General features: G+C 45.5%; 1 pseudogene; it reads right to left on the bottom strand.

Annotated features, from left to right (window-relative positions):
• Positions 1–10,123: 10,123 nt before the first annotated feature.
• Positions 10,124–15,544, bottom strand: LOC136517141 (uncharacterized; annotated as a pseudogene).

Genomic DNA, 15,544 nt, shown 5'->3' with positions numbered 1-15,544 from the left:
AGAGGCGAGAGAAAGTTGAAGACGCGAGAGATGGGATGCCCCGATTGCCATACTCATCTAAATTAAGTTTTGCAACATCACTGATAAACTCTAACTGTTGTTTGGATTTCTGGTGGTCTGATCAAACAATATGGAGCACAATTTCAAAGAGTTCATTTGCAAGCACAATCCCAACCTGCGGCACACCACCTCTATTCACAATCCGAGAAACCTGCTCATAATGCAACTGTTTAGAGGTTGAAGCACCCTTAGGATCAAAGCACTTCATCCCTTCAACAAAATTCGGTATCTAATCCCACAAACAAGCATGATTGCGTGGCGAATTCTAATATAAATTTATTCAAACACATCATCTATACTATCACCCCACATATATTGTATCCGCGTCCTCTCTGTCTCTGTCAAACCCAAACAGGAACTAATGCAACAGGGTAGGAGCATTTTTTTATACCAACGATTGAAAGAACAAGAAATTCAAACAAGAATTGATGCCACAACAACGACTCTTGCTATCGACGTAGACTAACCAAAATGTGGTGTGAGTAGTTTCTTGATGCCAACGATTGAATGAACAAAAGAAAGAACAATGAAAGAACGGGCACATGCTTTCAGCTTCTTTGTCCATTCCCCTTTCTCCTTATTTCTTTTGAACGGAAATCCACCATCCGTAAACATTTCCTCACCATTGAGCACCGTAGTTCTCGGCAACATGTTGGTTGCCCTCTTGTTATTCTTGCTGCCTGGGCCTGTTGACACCTGCCTCACCGTCCACCATATCATGATGCCCTTGCAATTTTAACAAAATTTCATTTGCCTTGTGAGCATAGATTTGATTGAACAAGTCAATGCTAATATATTCAAAGATGCAATATCTAGCTCTAGCGTTGAGTTGCAGTTCTTTCTCGTCACTAGCACTGGGTTTTTCAGGATTCTTTAGGGGTTCCATCCCGGCACTTTAACTCGCAAAACACCTAAATCAACTACTTCTAAATAGAACACGCCAATAGGAGAAGTTTGTGTTGTCAAAGTGCAGGGGCCTATCAGGTTCCATCCTGACCACTCTAAAGTGTAAAAATCTCAACGATGGTGAAGACAAAGGTTCATATTAAGCCAACCAGCTTTGATACCCATTCAATGTACCATGACACCTAAGAGCGAGGTGAATTAGGTCACTTAAATACTAAGGCCAAAAACCACTTATAAAAACATACATAACTTCTATCTATATGTGAACAACGTTTTTCTAAGTGTTGTTATCTCTAATGCCAAAAACACTAGCACCATACTGCTCTGTCCCAAAAAAAGAGTTACTATGGGACTCGTGCTGGTCAAACTTTCTTAAGTTTGACTAGGTTTATAGAAAATATAAGCAACATTCATATCTCCAAATAAGTTTATTATGAAAATATATTCAACGATCTATCTAATGATACTAATTATGTATCATAAATGTTAATATTTTTAATATATATTTTGTCAAAGTTAAAAGTGTTTGACTTCTTAGGAAGCGAGAATGATAATTTTTATGGGATGGAGAGAGTAGGTTCTAATCCTATCAACTAACCTAGCTAGTTAGACTAGAAAGGTAACAATACAAAGGAATGAAGGAATATAAGTGTGTAATGTAAAGGGTTAGAGAATGCAAACTCTCGCTCAATGACTTTTTTTTACTGAGGTATTGGAAAGCTCGTGCTTTCCACTAGTCCTCGTTGGATCCCCTCACAAGGATAGGACAAGCTCCCGGTCGGGTAACTCTATCTATTGCTCATAGGCCTTCCCCCTCACACACAAGTGGATCTTAGCCACACCTCTCATGGACCAATCTCTATCATCTTCACTTGGTAGAGCTTTAGCTAAAACACCAAGGGCCTCTTCTCCCTCGTACACCAGTGGCGGCCACTACAAACACGGTTGAAGTGATCTCATTGACTTACAAGCTTGGACTGTACAACCTTTGGTGCGCGCAATTGTAACATCTCTGGTGTTACGAGCTTGCTTAGCACCTAGGTTAAGGTAAACGAAAAACAATTTCTGTAAACAAAAACAAAATATAACTTGTGTATAGTGCTTTGTAAAAATGATGAGCAAATAGTGTAGATAAGAATGCAATTCTAGGTTTGGAAAGAGAATAGTGTTAACCAGTGTTTTGGGAGCTCAAACATCGAATCCAAAAATTAAACTAGAATTTTTCATTGAATCGGCGAGAATTTGAACTTATGTTTAAAATGCCATTTCTGGTGAATTATATTGAGCAAATAGTTAAACGGTGCTTAAATATTTTGCTCCTATGGGTTAGTATAAGGTATGGACTATTGCATGAAATACTTGTTGGTAGCAGTTAATGAGGTTTGGACATTTTAAAAATTGTGGCAAGAATGTTAATGAATGTTTAGTTCAAGCTAAACTTTTGACTTCCTAAGACTGAAGGGAAGAAGACAATGCTATCTTGGCATTTAAGTTCTAACTAAAATACTTAAGTACTAGCTCCATGATTTCATATTGTTGGTTGCCTCTAAGTGAGTACTTTCGCATGGTGTAGTCCATGGTTGAGTTGGAGTTGTCATGGCATCACCCGTGGGTGCTCGCACCGTCGCACGCGCGCACCGCACGTGACCTTGCCGGTGGTGGTCCCGTCGCCGCCCGTGCTGCGTGTCAAGCCAGCCGAGCCATGCCTTGGCCTTGTGTGCACACGGGTGCTGCGCATACCGTTGTGCCGTGCCGGAGGGCTAGCACTGCGCTACGCTGGTGCAGCCGCTGCGCGGTCACGTGGCGAGGCATCATCGCGATGCTATTGTCGTGTGCCCCTGCTGTCGCCGTGTGCGAGCGCCATCTTGACCGCTGAGCCATGCGTGGGGTTGGGTCGAGGGCATGGCTGTTGTTGCCATGGCTGTGTGGGAGTCGCCCTGCCTAGCGATTCACCCACCACGAGTCCATGTCACCGCTCACCGTGTCTGGGTCAACCGGCCCCAGCCATAGGGTGACGGTGATGCCTCTCTTCCCGCCCTGCCTTGCTAGTCGATGCCGGTAACCCTACTCCGGCCCGGCTACTGTGTTTTAGTGCTCCGTGCGCTGGCACCACTCTTGGCTCTGTCCAAGCACTAACCGATGCACCTCCTGCCCTCGCTCGTGCGGCCATGTCCTCGTGTTATCGTACCCTATCGGGTCATGGCCGGGTCACCTCTGCCGAGGCTATGTCGTGTGATGTAGTAGTGGCGATGTGTCGCCCTCTCCCCTTCATAATCACCAACTCAAGCCTTCCTAGCCCAATTCCTTGTACCAGTGAGTAATATGGAGAGTTACCTAGATGCCCCACTCTCGTCTGGTCCAGTGGTGGTCTGGCCGTGGCCAATTTTAGGTTTTGCTCGCCACCAACCATGGGCACCGCCATAGTATGTGGATTGGGGGTAAGGCATGTTGGAGCGATAACAGTTCAATTGCTCATAACCCTAAGTTTGTGTTGACTCCCTCCATCCGGTGCTCGTGCTATTTTACCTAGGGTGCTCGTCCTCGATAGGGTAACACGCCAGTGTCCATCGTAGAGCGCCGCCGCCCCGCTCGGTCGCATGTGGCCAGCACTGTTTGGACCATCTCTGACTGAACCATCACCACGGGCAAGCTCGCTGTAAGCTCCTCATGCTCACTCGCTCACGCGTTAGTCCTCTGGTGGCTCTAGCTCGTTGAAACTGGCACGCCGCTGCCGTAGATAGCCGCTTGCACTGTAGCTTGTGGCAGTACGCTGCTGAGTCCCTAACTGCCACCCATCCTTGCGGGTTTAGCCGTAGATGGTGGTCGGCCCTTTATTCCTGTCGTAGCGGGTCTCGTTTACTCGGCGTAACCGCCATTGCCGCCGGTGTGCCGCGCTGTCGTGCGTAGGCACACCGAGGACTACCCCATGGTGATGGTGACATGTTCCAAGGTCCTTGATGCAAAACGCGAGTCTGCGGTAATAGTGCTTCGCTGTTCTGATTAAATGTCTAAAAGCCCGAGCCCTCTTTTGCAAAAGAGCCACGCGCGGGGCTCTCCGCCTTGGGCCATTGTTGAGCTAGCCTACTATGCGCCCACGCCCCGCGTTGGGCCAAGCCGGGCTGCTGGGCCGAATGGATGGCCACCGGCCCTTTTTCTTTTTCTAAGGCGTGTCAAATTTAGTTTCTAAGACTAGCTTTTAAATTCGATATAAATTGGTATAGTTAACCAAAAATTGTGAAACTAATTTTGTTCAGTTCCTAAAATCATGATCTATCTGCTAGTATATTTTGTTCACATACTTTTATAGTATTTTTAAGAGTAATCTAATTAATTTGAGGTGCTTAATATTGTTAAAATATAAACTTGTAGGAATTGTTGTGATAAATTGGGGATAGCGTTGACTCTGAAACTTTCACAGTAAATTCCTAACATTATTAGGTGCTCACTTTAATTTTTGTAGCTCTATAATAATTAGTTTGCTAGGGTAGCTAAATGAGCCCTAGTTTGAAAATATATATTTAATCAATAAAATGCCAAAACACCTTGGGATTGTAGAACTAAAACATTTTCTGGAAACGAAGCCTTACTTGATGATGTGGATATGTAGACTAGTACGTTAGTCATTAGAGCTAGCTTGTTAGCTTATGAGGTGTAATCGTATTCTTAGAGTTGTGGTTGCCGTTGGTTAATTACGTTTTTTGTGTTGCGTCTACGTATATCATAATAGGGACAACGATGGATCGTGGAGTCGACCGAAAAAGCAGAAAGATAGAGCCTTGGTGATTATGTCGCCATGATGGAATGCTAATCCTTGGTTATATCTTGCCCAGACAAGCCCCGATGCATAACCCCTATTATTCTGCACTTTATTTTATGCTTGTGCATTAAGTTTAAAGGAGTTGAATGAAATCCACTTGCACATATATATATCCTTATCCTATGAGTCTTACTAGTATGATAGGGTCGTGTAGATTGCTATGCTATAGGATCCCGATAGAAGTCGAGTGATTACCTGCCACTCGCGAGAGATAGGAAAAGATATTATTGTTACTATTATCAGGTTACTATCACATGAAATATATATGGATAATAATTGGAGACCAGGCGGGACCATACTTTGGGTTTGGATTTGGACTTGGTTAGGCAACCGAGCGAGGCTTTGGTTGCATTTGTCCCGCCTATGTCAATTGAGGACCGTCTATTGCTGTGGATGATAGTCAGGTCACAGACTTATTATCCTGATCACACTTGCTTATGGGAGCGGGAAGACTTGTCATTCCTTTGTCTTGGTTCTGGCTCTTTCTGGACCGACTTTTAGGGGTGGGTATTAGGTGGAGGTCTAAGCACCATACTGAGACCGGGTCTCAGGTGTTGGAGGCTTGGAGTTCAAGTTTGGACGGGGACCTAGACCCCTTGACATGAGGGAGACGAGTTGTTTCCATTTGTGCCTAGGGTACAAGTGGGGCGTGTGTTTCGAGGTATCTAGCTGGGATATACTTGTTCGCGAATCGCTGTTTCTGTGAGACGGTATGACTTGACTATGGTCTAGCACCGTAGTAAGAACTGAAACTTGAAAGGTGCTAAAATGATTCTAATTGCTTACCACCTGCTTGAAAGTAGCATAGGTGCTTACATAGAATGGTTAGTTAATGAACTAATGATGACTGCTATAAAATTGAATATAAGGACGCATGTTTAGTAATGCTTCTGCAGATGTAATAACCCACAAGCCAAATAAGCCTCACATATCCTTGGAGTCTTTTATTTTCCTCCTGTCGGGTAAGTCTTGCTGAGTACAATCGAGTACTCAGGGTTTTATTCCCCCTGTTGTAGGTGACCGATGGATGATAGATGGCTTTTGTGTGTGGAAACCTCATGGTGGGCTCAGAGAGGATTCCTTTCACGCTACGGTCATAGTGTTTATTTATGACCCTCACTAAATGTTTTTTGAAGAAAAGTTTTATGATCTGCCATCATATCTGGTTTATAAATGTTCACTATGTTAAGAATTCACCATTAACCTCTATTTTCGTTGTAACTCTGATCATATGTTGTTCTCCGTTGCAAGATAAAACTTGTGAACCCGAAATGTATAAACTCTTTTACGTGTAAACTGTTTTAATTCCGCTATTGCATTCAACTTGTGTAATACTCTGATGTTGTAACAAGTGATGTAAGGAATGGCTAAAGATGTTGTAAGCTTCATCATCTCATTTATGATCCTGATGAAAAAATGTAGAGTTTTGAGTTCTCCCTCGGGGTGTGCTCGACAGAACTGCATAGTTTAGTGTCTCGCTTGGGTACTCAGTGTCTAATGGAAAAAAGGTGTGTAAACCTCACTAAACTATATGCTAACACCTAAGAAAGCAAAGCGCTAATGTATCTTAAACTAGCCTAAGCACCAACTAAGTGCTCCACCGGAGAGATGGGTGAAAATATTCACCAACATGTAGTCAGTATGTCAGTTGTCCTCAAGCGTGGGATCTGGCCCGAGGTGAGCATCGATACAGCAGGTGAGCATCTCTACATCGATGTCAATAAGGACCCTACCATCATGGGTGGGATGCGATGTCAATAAGGACCCTACCAAAATCATCAGCTACGAAGTCTAGGCTTCTGGAGTGGAGATGAAACTAAGACTTCCCTCGATGACGATGGCAAAGTCGAGGCTCCCAAAACGGATGCTTCCTGCCTGACAAAAGGAGCCATCAAAAACTTGGTGACATCGAGAAACATGCGACAAGCCCCTACCAGGCGTACCAACTATCGGTGTTTCGTACACCGTACCTGACTAGTAAATTTGTGATTGTGCATTTGGTTTGGATGGCTTAGCACTCGAGGACTAAAGATTTATTCTAGTTTAGGCAAAAGCCCTACATCTACTCGTAAGGGTTACAAATAGGTGAGAGAGTATGAGAGTTTGAGAGTAGAAGGACTATTCAAAGACTCTATGGGTTGTGAAGGCTTCGAAGATGAAGAAGGGGATCCCCTACCCACCCCTTATATAGCCCAGGGGATAGGGCTACAGAAAGAGAGGGGGTCCTATATGTCGGACAACCTTGAGTGGCCCCCAGACTAGTGTTCATCTCTTTATTATCTTTGTTACAATCACCATCCCACTGCGATCGTGGAGGATATCATGGGAGCATCAGCTGGGGATGGCCACACCCACGTTGTGGTTAGTAAAATAGGCGCCAGTGTGGTTGGCAAGGCATGTCGTGTCTTCCTGTTGTGCACAAGGCTCTATAGGGACTTGGCAGTAGCTACGCCCTCATTTTCTAGTCGATGAGGTTACCCAAGGTAAAGGTACCCATCAATCCCTCTAAGTGCACCCGCAATGGTATAAGCTAGTTACTAGCTCTAAGTCAACCTCTTCAATGGTGCTAACTTTTAGCATATAGCTAATAACATGGATAGTCCCACTTGACACCCTCACATGATCTTGTAATATGTGTATGAGCCTAGCCCTTGATCAAGAGCTAGCTTTTCTCTCTCTTCTATTAAAATATGAAAAAAAATACTTAGAGCTAGCTCATGAGTCACTTGTTGGAGCTGCCCTAAGAGCTGGTGCAGCATTGGTATTTTAGGGGGGGGGATTCTATGAACCTTTCCATTTTTTCGTTGAGTTCAAGTCTGGCAAGAATAATATTCTACAACTAACAACTCATTTATTTTGAGACCGACCCACTTTCTATCTAGAATTTTTTTACTAGTCCTTTATATTGCAATGTGTCAACCGTCAAATGCTCGAATCGGATGAAGCAATAAACTATCTAATCGAGCATCAATCCTAGGAATTTTCTCCTCACGGAGAGAGATCAGAAAGCTTGGCACCGAATTCGGAAGTACCAGTACCGAAGAAAGCAACGAGCGAGCAGCGACTCCAATGTTTGATAAAGGGAATGACCCTGTATACTCAGTGGCAAGAGAGAGAAAAGGCTAGGGAGGTTGCAATACACTAGAGTGGGTAGTGCTAGCTAGTAAATGCTAGAACCGGTTGCCAAGTAAGGGCCTATTTGGATCCTTTTAGTCCCTGCCCTTGGACTAAACTTTAGTCCCTTTTGCGTGATGGAGGGACTAATGGCCATTGAAGCTACTATACAAAGATCAAACACCCCTAATGCAAGACCCACTGAAATGAGGCCCAGTACTGTAGCAACCGGCAGGCCGTGGGCTAGAACGAGCTACATGTGAGGTACTATAGCACTGCGAGACGCTGTAGCAACGGAATTTAGTGAAGAAGAGTTGCACCAAGTTAAAAGCCTGGGCCTGGGAGGTGAATAACTCCGGTGATCACCCTTTTTGTGTGAAGCGATGACGAAAACGCAAGAGAGTTATTCGCAGGTGTGGTCCATTCAACATATAGAGTGGGCCTTGGCCGTCTTCCCAGGTCGGGGCGTTACAAATGGTATTCGGAGTCAACTCTCGCGGTTTTACGGTTGTGTATGGTCTGGAAGCTCGGACAAGTTGTGCATGGCTCCAGTGAGGGCATGACACTTGGGCTGGGGAACTGGAAAGACGGACGTGGCCAAGAGAGTTGATCTTGGACATTTGTCCTGCAGGTAGCTTGGTTCAGCGTTCGACGAGGACGTCGAATCTTCTAAATGGGGGAGTATGTAAGACCCACTAGGATGAGGTCCAACACTGTAGCAACCGGCAGGCCGTGGGCTGGGCCGAGTTTGTGAGGTGATGTAGCAGCGCGAAACACCGTAGCGACGAAATTTAGTACCACATCGGAAGTTGAAGAAGAGTTGAACCAAGTTAAAAGCCTGGACCTAGGAGGTGAATAACTCTGGTGATCACCCTTTTTGCGTGAAGCGAGGATGAAAACGCAAGAGAGTTATTCGCAGGTGTGGCCCATTCAACATGTAGAGTGGGCTTGGCCGTCTTCCCGGGCCGGGGCGTTACACCTAATGCACACAATCTTCTCAGGCACCAGTGAATGGGGGCAAGCCAGGGGTGCCATGAATGGGAGCAAGCCGTGGCTGCCGTTGCATGGATCCAGAGCCCTGCGTGGGGGCGCGCCTGAGTTACTGGGGATGGGGGGAGCATCGTCGCCGCTGGTTGGGTTGGGGGCAGGGCCGCCACCAACCGAGGGAGGGGGACGCCATGGGTCGTGGGAGACCAACCGAGGGAGGGGGACGCCATGGGTCGTGGGAGACAGGTCGCCTGCCGGTTCGCTGAGGGAGGGAGCGCCGCCACCTGCTTCCCACTATCCAAGGGTGAGGAGCCGTCGCCGGCCGAGGATAGGGGGGCCACCGGCGAACAGAGGGAAGGGGGCCGCCGCTGGCAGCCATAGCGAAGGGGACCGCCGCCGTGAGATCCAGATGTGCAATCCGGCAGCCATAGCGAAGGGGACCGCCGCCGCGAGATCTAGATGTGCAATCCGGCAGCCATAGCGAAGAGGACCTCCAGCAGCCATAACGAAGGGGCAGAGGGGTGCTCGGAGGTGGTGTGCGGTGCGCGGTGCATTAATGAGGGTCAGGGGGTGTCTTTTGGCTGGTTTAGTCCCCTTTAGTCACCCCTCAAGGGACTAATGGACTATTTGTTTAGTCACCCATTTAGTTTTGGGTCTTTAGGGACTATAAAAGAGGAGGGGATGAAGTTTAGTCACCCTTGTCCAAACAGGCCTTAAGCACTAGGTGCAAAGGAGAGAAAAAGACTTTGATTTGATTAAGAAATTGGCTTGCCATGGTGCGCCTGTCTTGCTCTCTTCTCTGTTTCATCTTGGTTTACGTGTAGAAAAGAGAAAAGTTGCCCGGCTCACTAGCTCCAGTGCTTGGCAATACGCTGGACAAAATTTTGCTCAGACAGCTTCCTTGATTTTTGCTCAGACAGCTTCCTTGACGTGGACTCTGCTTGGCATAGCCTTCTATTCCAAACGCAACGCTGCAGCTGCTCTAAGGGAGAAAACCTTGCTAGGGAGAAATCGCTTGCAAAAGAGAGAGAGAGAAGGTGGAAACATGACCAAGAACTTGTCTTGGACTTAGAATCCTTTGCTACCCTTCGCTAACCTAAAGAGTATACATTGTAACATCCTCGTTTTTAGTATCATTTAGAAATTCACTAAAAATTCGAACAAAGCATAAGCTAAATGCTAGGAATAATAGATATAAACCTTACTTTATAAATTTAAAAGTTGCATAAAAACCACACGTGTTAATGTTTGTGCATTTTCTTAAACTGTAACCCAAAAATCCCTTCAAATTTGATGCGTCGTTACATACCGGTGTAATATGTTACAAGCAGGTACATTTATACAGCCGGAGAGTTGCACCACTGTATCACAAACCCGTAATGAATACATTCTCCAAATGCTACCTAGCACCTATGGTGCGGCGACTTCTACCAACAAGAGGGAGACAGAAGAATTGTAGGCCGGAGCTGCCACCATGGAAAAACGACATTTCAAGTAGGATGATGCGAATGAGTATGAGTTATGACGTCTCCATTTCTTCTCTCAATGTCCGGAGCTGTAATGCTGCGACGCAGTCAGACTTCAAGACATGAAAGGCTTTCTTCCATTGTCACCATGCTAACAGATTAAGGAGGGTGTTGCCACAAATTGTGGACTCCTCCAAAACGGCTCCGGCTCCTCTAGTTTTTCACTAAAAAACGGCTCCTCCAACAAAACGTTTGGCAGCGCTCCTCCGGAGGAGCTGGAGCCAGAGCTGAAGAGAAGCCCTGCCAACAGGGCCCTAACAAACTTGGACTCCCATTGGCAGCTTCTAGGTGTAAAACTTTAACAAAAGCAGCAACAAAATATCCATAGAGCTACTTTGTTTCTTCGGGGATGTGCATGCCAAAGCCACGTTTCATTTTCTCGATTCTGATAAATTAAATGTTGAAAAATGATTAGTATCTGAATTTCCCACCACATTAAGAAATCTTATGAAGATACAATTGGCAATCAAGTATTTTTAATGTTCATGTACATTGCGGGAAGATCCTTGATAGGAAAGAAGTGATAAGCTTAGCTGGCGATTATAACATTAGAGTAACTCAGGATGTAAATGCAGGGATTAGTGATCCTTTCTATGCTTAAAGTTTATACTCAACCTCATTGGTAAACAAATGGTTAATGCCTTTGTAGTTTTGCTATAAATTGTAGTGTTAAAAATACAGAAAACAGACTATTTGGGAACAATTTTTTTCAAGGTTTTGTCAAGTGAGCAGAAAAGATTTTGTTTTGCTCAAGAAAACAAGTTACATATAAAGCTAACTATCTCCTTAAGGTCATGCATTTGTTACCGCACATTTCCTACAAGAAAATAGAAAAGGGCTATACATTGTGGTATTAAATATACGGAAATTAGACTATTTGGGAACAATATTCTCAAGGTTTTCTCAACTGAACAGAAAAGATTTTGTTTTGCTGAAGAAAACAAGTTACACATAAAGCTACCTGTTTCCTGGGGTCATGCATTTATCACTGCACATTTCCTACAAAAAAGTAGAGGACTATATAGTGTCAAGCAACTTACGTGGGAGCAAGCTTTCCAAGACCTCGCAGCTTCATGCCAGTCGTATCATCGATCACATTTCCTGATATCTCAACAGAATATGACTTTCCAGGTATACGAGGTAGTCCTCTCCCTACAAGCAAATCGAAATCTTTCTGATGGAGCTCTCTGCCATTTACAAAAACTCCAGTATTACCACCAGCACAATTCTTGGGCATCGGATAGTTGAATTCTTTTATAAATGGCTGCAATGAAAGAACATTGTGTGATGACTTGGAAACAAACAGTGCTTGAGAAAATATAACTTGCACAAAGTTCAACTTACTGGTATAATTCCTCTACATTCTTGTCCAAAGACACCCCAAAATCCAGCACGATAGTCATACCTAAATAACAAAAAGGATGTGTTACTTTGCTTTAAATAATTCACAATGCACTGTGAACTAAAGTTCCCATAAACCATCTCTGGTGCTGAGAAGTGAAGATCAAGTATAATTTATTTCAAAAGAAGAAGAAAACAGGCCATATGCTCATCATACTAATTTAAGATCCAAATAACTGGTAAGTGTCTCTTTGCACACTGTTAGTCTCCAAAATGAATCTACTCATACTCCCGGGGCATTAAAATAGTTTGACAACAAATGTTCTAGGATAAATTTATTCTTTGTCCAGAGGCAGACCCTTGTCTAAGTAGCACCTTCAACTCAAGTGAAAATGCCTATTATTCAGCATCAACTTTGATAAGGAAAAATGAGGTCAAAGGAAATGTTGGTAGACTTCCATTCAAGATCAAAGGAGAATGATTTAAATCATAACTTAGTGTGATCACTAGAACAGTATGCTTCAGTCCTTTAGGTGTTGTGTAAACAATTGCACAAAATGTCCTGAGTAAATTAACTATGACCCCATGAAATAGGTGGACTAGAATTTTTTAAATTTATTGCTTGTTGATGCAGACGAATGAACTACAGAACATATCACCTGAACATGAATCAGGTGAACTATAGAACATACCTAGTGATATGGCCATAACTATGAAGCTAAAGCATGAATGAGCAATTTCTTACCAAAAATCAATTGTTTTTCAGTTATGCCAGCAAGTAGCACTAGTTTTCTATTTACTGAGGTGCCGAGAAAAAATGTTATATATTGATTTCCTGGTGAGCAGATATTGAAAATGAAAAGCTATTGCTGATATGGAAGATGGCATGATTTTGTGTGGTTTAAGCTGACATCACTTGAAGCAATCAGTAATGAAAACAAGGATTGATCACAAGAAAAAACATTGCTAGCAATAGGAACCAGCATGATAATAATTTATCAAAATGGGATAGTTCTAGTAGTGTTTGAACCAAGTCATCAAGCTTCCACTAATAAATAAGGGTTTCACTGAAGGATGAAAGCAAAAGGCATGTGTTTTTTGCCCATTCACTCATTGTTTCATACTTTGCAAGTGGCTTCAGTATTGTCTGAATAAGGTGGATGATGCTAAAATAAAAAATGAGTAGGGCAAGTGATGTAGGACTGTATGCAGAATAAGCTAAACAAATAAAGTTTTGCAGAACACAGTCTGAATGGCTAAGAGAATAAGCTAAACAAATAAAGTTTTGCAGAACACAATCTAAATGGCTAAGTGAGCAAATGACTTACCAATATGAACCAGGGCCAACAGGACCAGCTTTCTTCTCTGCTTTCCGGAGAGCTCGTTCAGAGATTGGATGACCATTGATTGAAACCTTAGCGCTGTCTACAGACTGGTTGAATAATGAAAGGTCCTTTAAACCTTTCTTCAGGAAACCAGTAAAAAAGGATGAATCCCCATTCTTACCAACTGAAGACTGTATCTCATCTACCTTGGCCTCAGAAGAAACACGAGAACTTGAATTTGTGTGTTCCTTAACTGATGAATCATTCTTGGCCGCTCTGTTGCCATTTCTACTACCTGAGTGCAGCAATTTCCCACAGTCATCTTTGATGCTGTCTTGTTCACATCCCCTAGCTATGCTCTTAACTTCAAGAATATTGCTGCCATCCTTTTTGTTGCATTTGTCATCTCTCTTACTAAGTTCTTCCACTCTAAAGCTACCATAACGTTCAAACTTGATGCTCATATCTTCATCTTCAGGGCTGCTAGTAAGAACATTATTGGTCTTATGTTTGTATTCGGTACCCACGATTCCTTCTTCAAGACTGCCAATATTACCGTGTCTACCTTTTTGTTCATGTGCTTTTCCATTACTGAATTCATCTCCAAGCCCACCCTTATGGCCTTCTTTACTCTTCTGTATGCATTTCCTACCGAGACTTTCATCTCTAGCATTGGCTTCATAATCTGATTTGGTATTTATGTCATATTCTTTTCTTTTGATTTGATTTCCACCACTATAATCTTTCCGTTGACTGGAGAACGGATCAATTTGTTTGTCGACTAAAATTGGACCTTGTGGACTGACTGTACACTCTCCTGAAGCTTCCACTTGACTGCCTGTATCTCCTTGACATAATATATCCTTTGGGTCATTTGAAAACCTCGACCTGCTGGCAGGCACAGATTTTAACTGAATGCTTCTGTTTGACCCATGCTCACTGTCTGTTCTATCATAACTCGCGGTAGAAGACGGAGACATACTGTCAGCAAAATCCTTCTTCTGTCGGTGCCGGTGGATGTCGTGCGCTTGCAGCTTATAGAAATTAAAGTTGTCATCATCCTGATGTTGATACCACCCGGAACTCTTGGTGTCCCGGTGATTGGAACCACTACTTCTGACACTTTTTGATACTGGGAAAGACGACGGCGGAATCACCGGATGGACTTTTCACTTCCTTAGGCTTGAAAGTAATGATCTCTGAACATGAACCACACTGAAACTGATTCTTCTTTCGGCCTGTGAATTTCCCCTGAGGCAGCTGCAGGAGATGGGAACAGGACGTGCACACAACAAAAGGTGCTGCGCCCCTCATCGGCCGGCAAAATTTCTCAGCTTTCTTCCTGAAATACTCCATCCTCCTCTTGGACATGGAAAGGTGCGAGTACAGAGATGAAGCAACCGACCTCCTGTCAAGCTCCGACGAGATAGGCTGGGATCTATCGAAGCGAAAGGACCCCTGCCCCTGCTGCCCTGCGAAGTACCTGGCCATCAGGATGTGCTCCTCGGGCGGCGCCGCCACCGGCGCCACCGCCCGCTGGCTCTGAAGGCACTGCGCGCACTGGCAAGCGCTGTGATGGCGCCTCCCCTGGGCAAAGCCGTAGCTCTCCCGCTGCCCCTCATGGTACTGCTGCCGGAACCGCCCCCTCGGCTGCCTGGCGTACGTCTCGTCAGAGACGGAGCGCTGCAGCTGGTCATACGAACTCGGTGCCGAACCAGTCCTGTACCGGCCGGCGTAGCGCGAGCGGTAGTGGTCCGGCGGCCCCCTGTCTGCCGCGTGCGGCGGCGGCTCAGCGTACGAGGGGCGCAGCGAGACCGTGCGGCGGCTCATCACGTGGTGGCGCTCCGGCGGCTGCCCCATGAGCTCGCAGGAGCGGGTGATCTGGTCCCGTATCTCGTCGAGCTTCCGGAGCAGCTCCGCGGGGTCGTGCTTGAGCGCGGCCCAATCCAGCGTGCCACTCCGGTCGCTGCATTGCCCGTACTCGGACGGCAGGCTCGGGAACCCTGCCCCTCCTCCTGTACTTCATCTCCTTCGCCTCGCTCGCCATGGCGCCTGGCGCCTAGCTCCCAAGGCGGGATAGGATTCCCCTCTCTTCGCCGAACTGAATGCCGCCTCTGCTGCAGAGCCGCAAATCGGTTCAGTGGAAGAAATCGCAGCGGCCGGAAGGGAAACGGTGGATATCAAAGTGGATCAGAGTACTCAGAGAAGTAAGGTGTTGGGTGGCCAGAGAAGAGAGTATGAAGAGCTCGTGGTGGCGGCCGCCGGCGGTTACCTGGACTTGGAGAGCTCGCTGGCGGCCGGCGGCCGCCGGCGCGCGGGAGGGGGGATGCAGCAGCGCGTCCCGTTCGGCGCTATGGTTCCCCGCGTCTGCAGCGGCGGCGGCGGCGGCGGCAGCAGCAGCAGCTCGTCGGGTCCGACATTGGCGAGGCGAGCGCAGGGTGGCGCGGCGATCGAGTGAGGCGGGGCGC

The sequence above is a fragment of the Miscanthus floridulus genome, chromosome 17 (assembly GCF_019320115.1).
Source record: "Miscanthus floridulus cultivar M001 chromosome 17, ASM1932011v1, whole genome shotgun sequence".
In the NCBI taxonomy this organism is placed as follows: Eukaryota; Viridiplantae; Streptophyta; class Magnoliopsida; order Poales; family Poaceae; genus Miscanthus; species Miscanthus floridulus.
The sequence above is the reverse complement of the archived record's forward strand: the minus strand, read 5'-3'. Positions and strand labels throughout refer to the sequence as shown.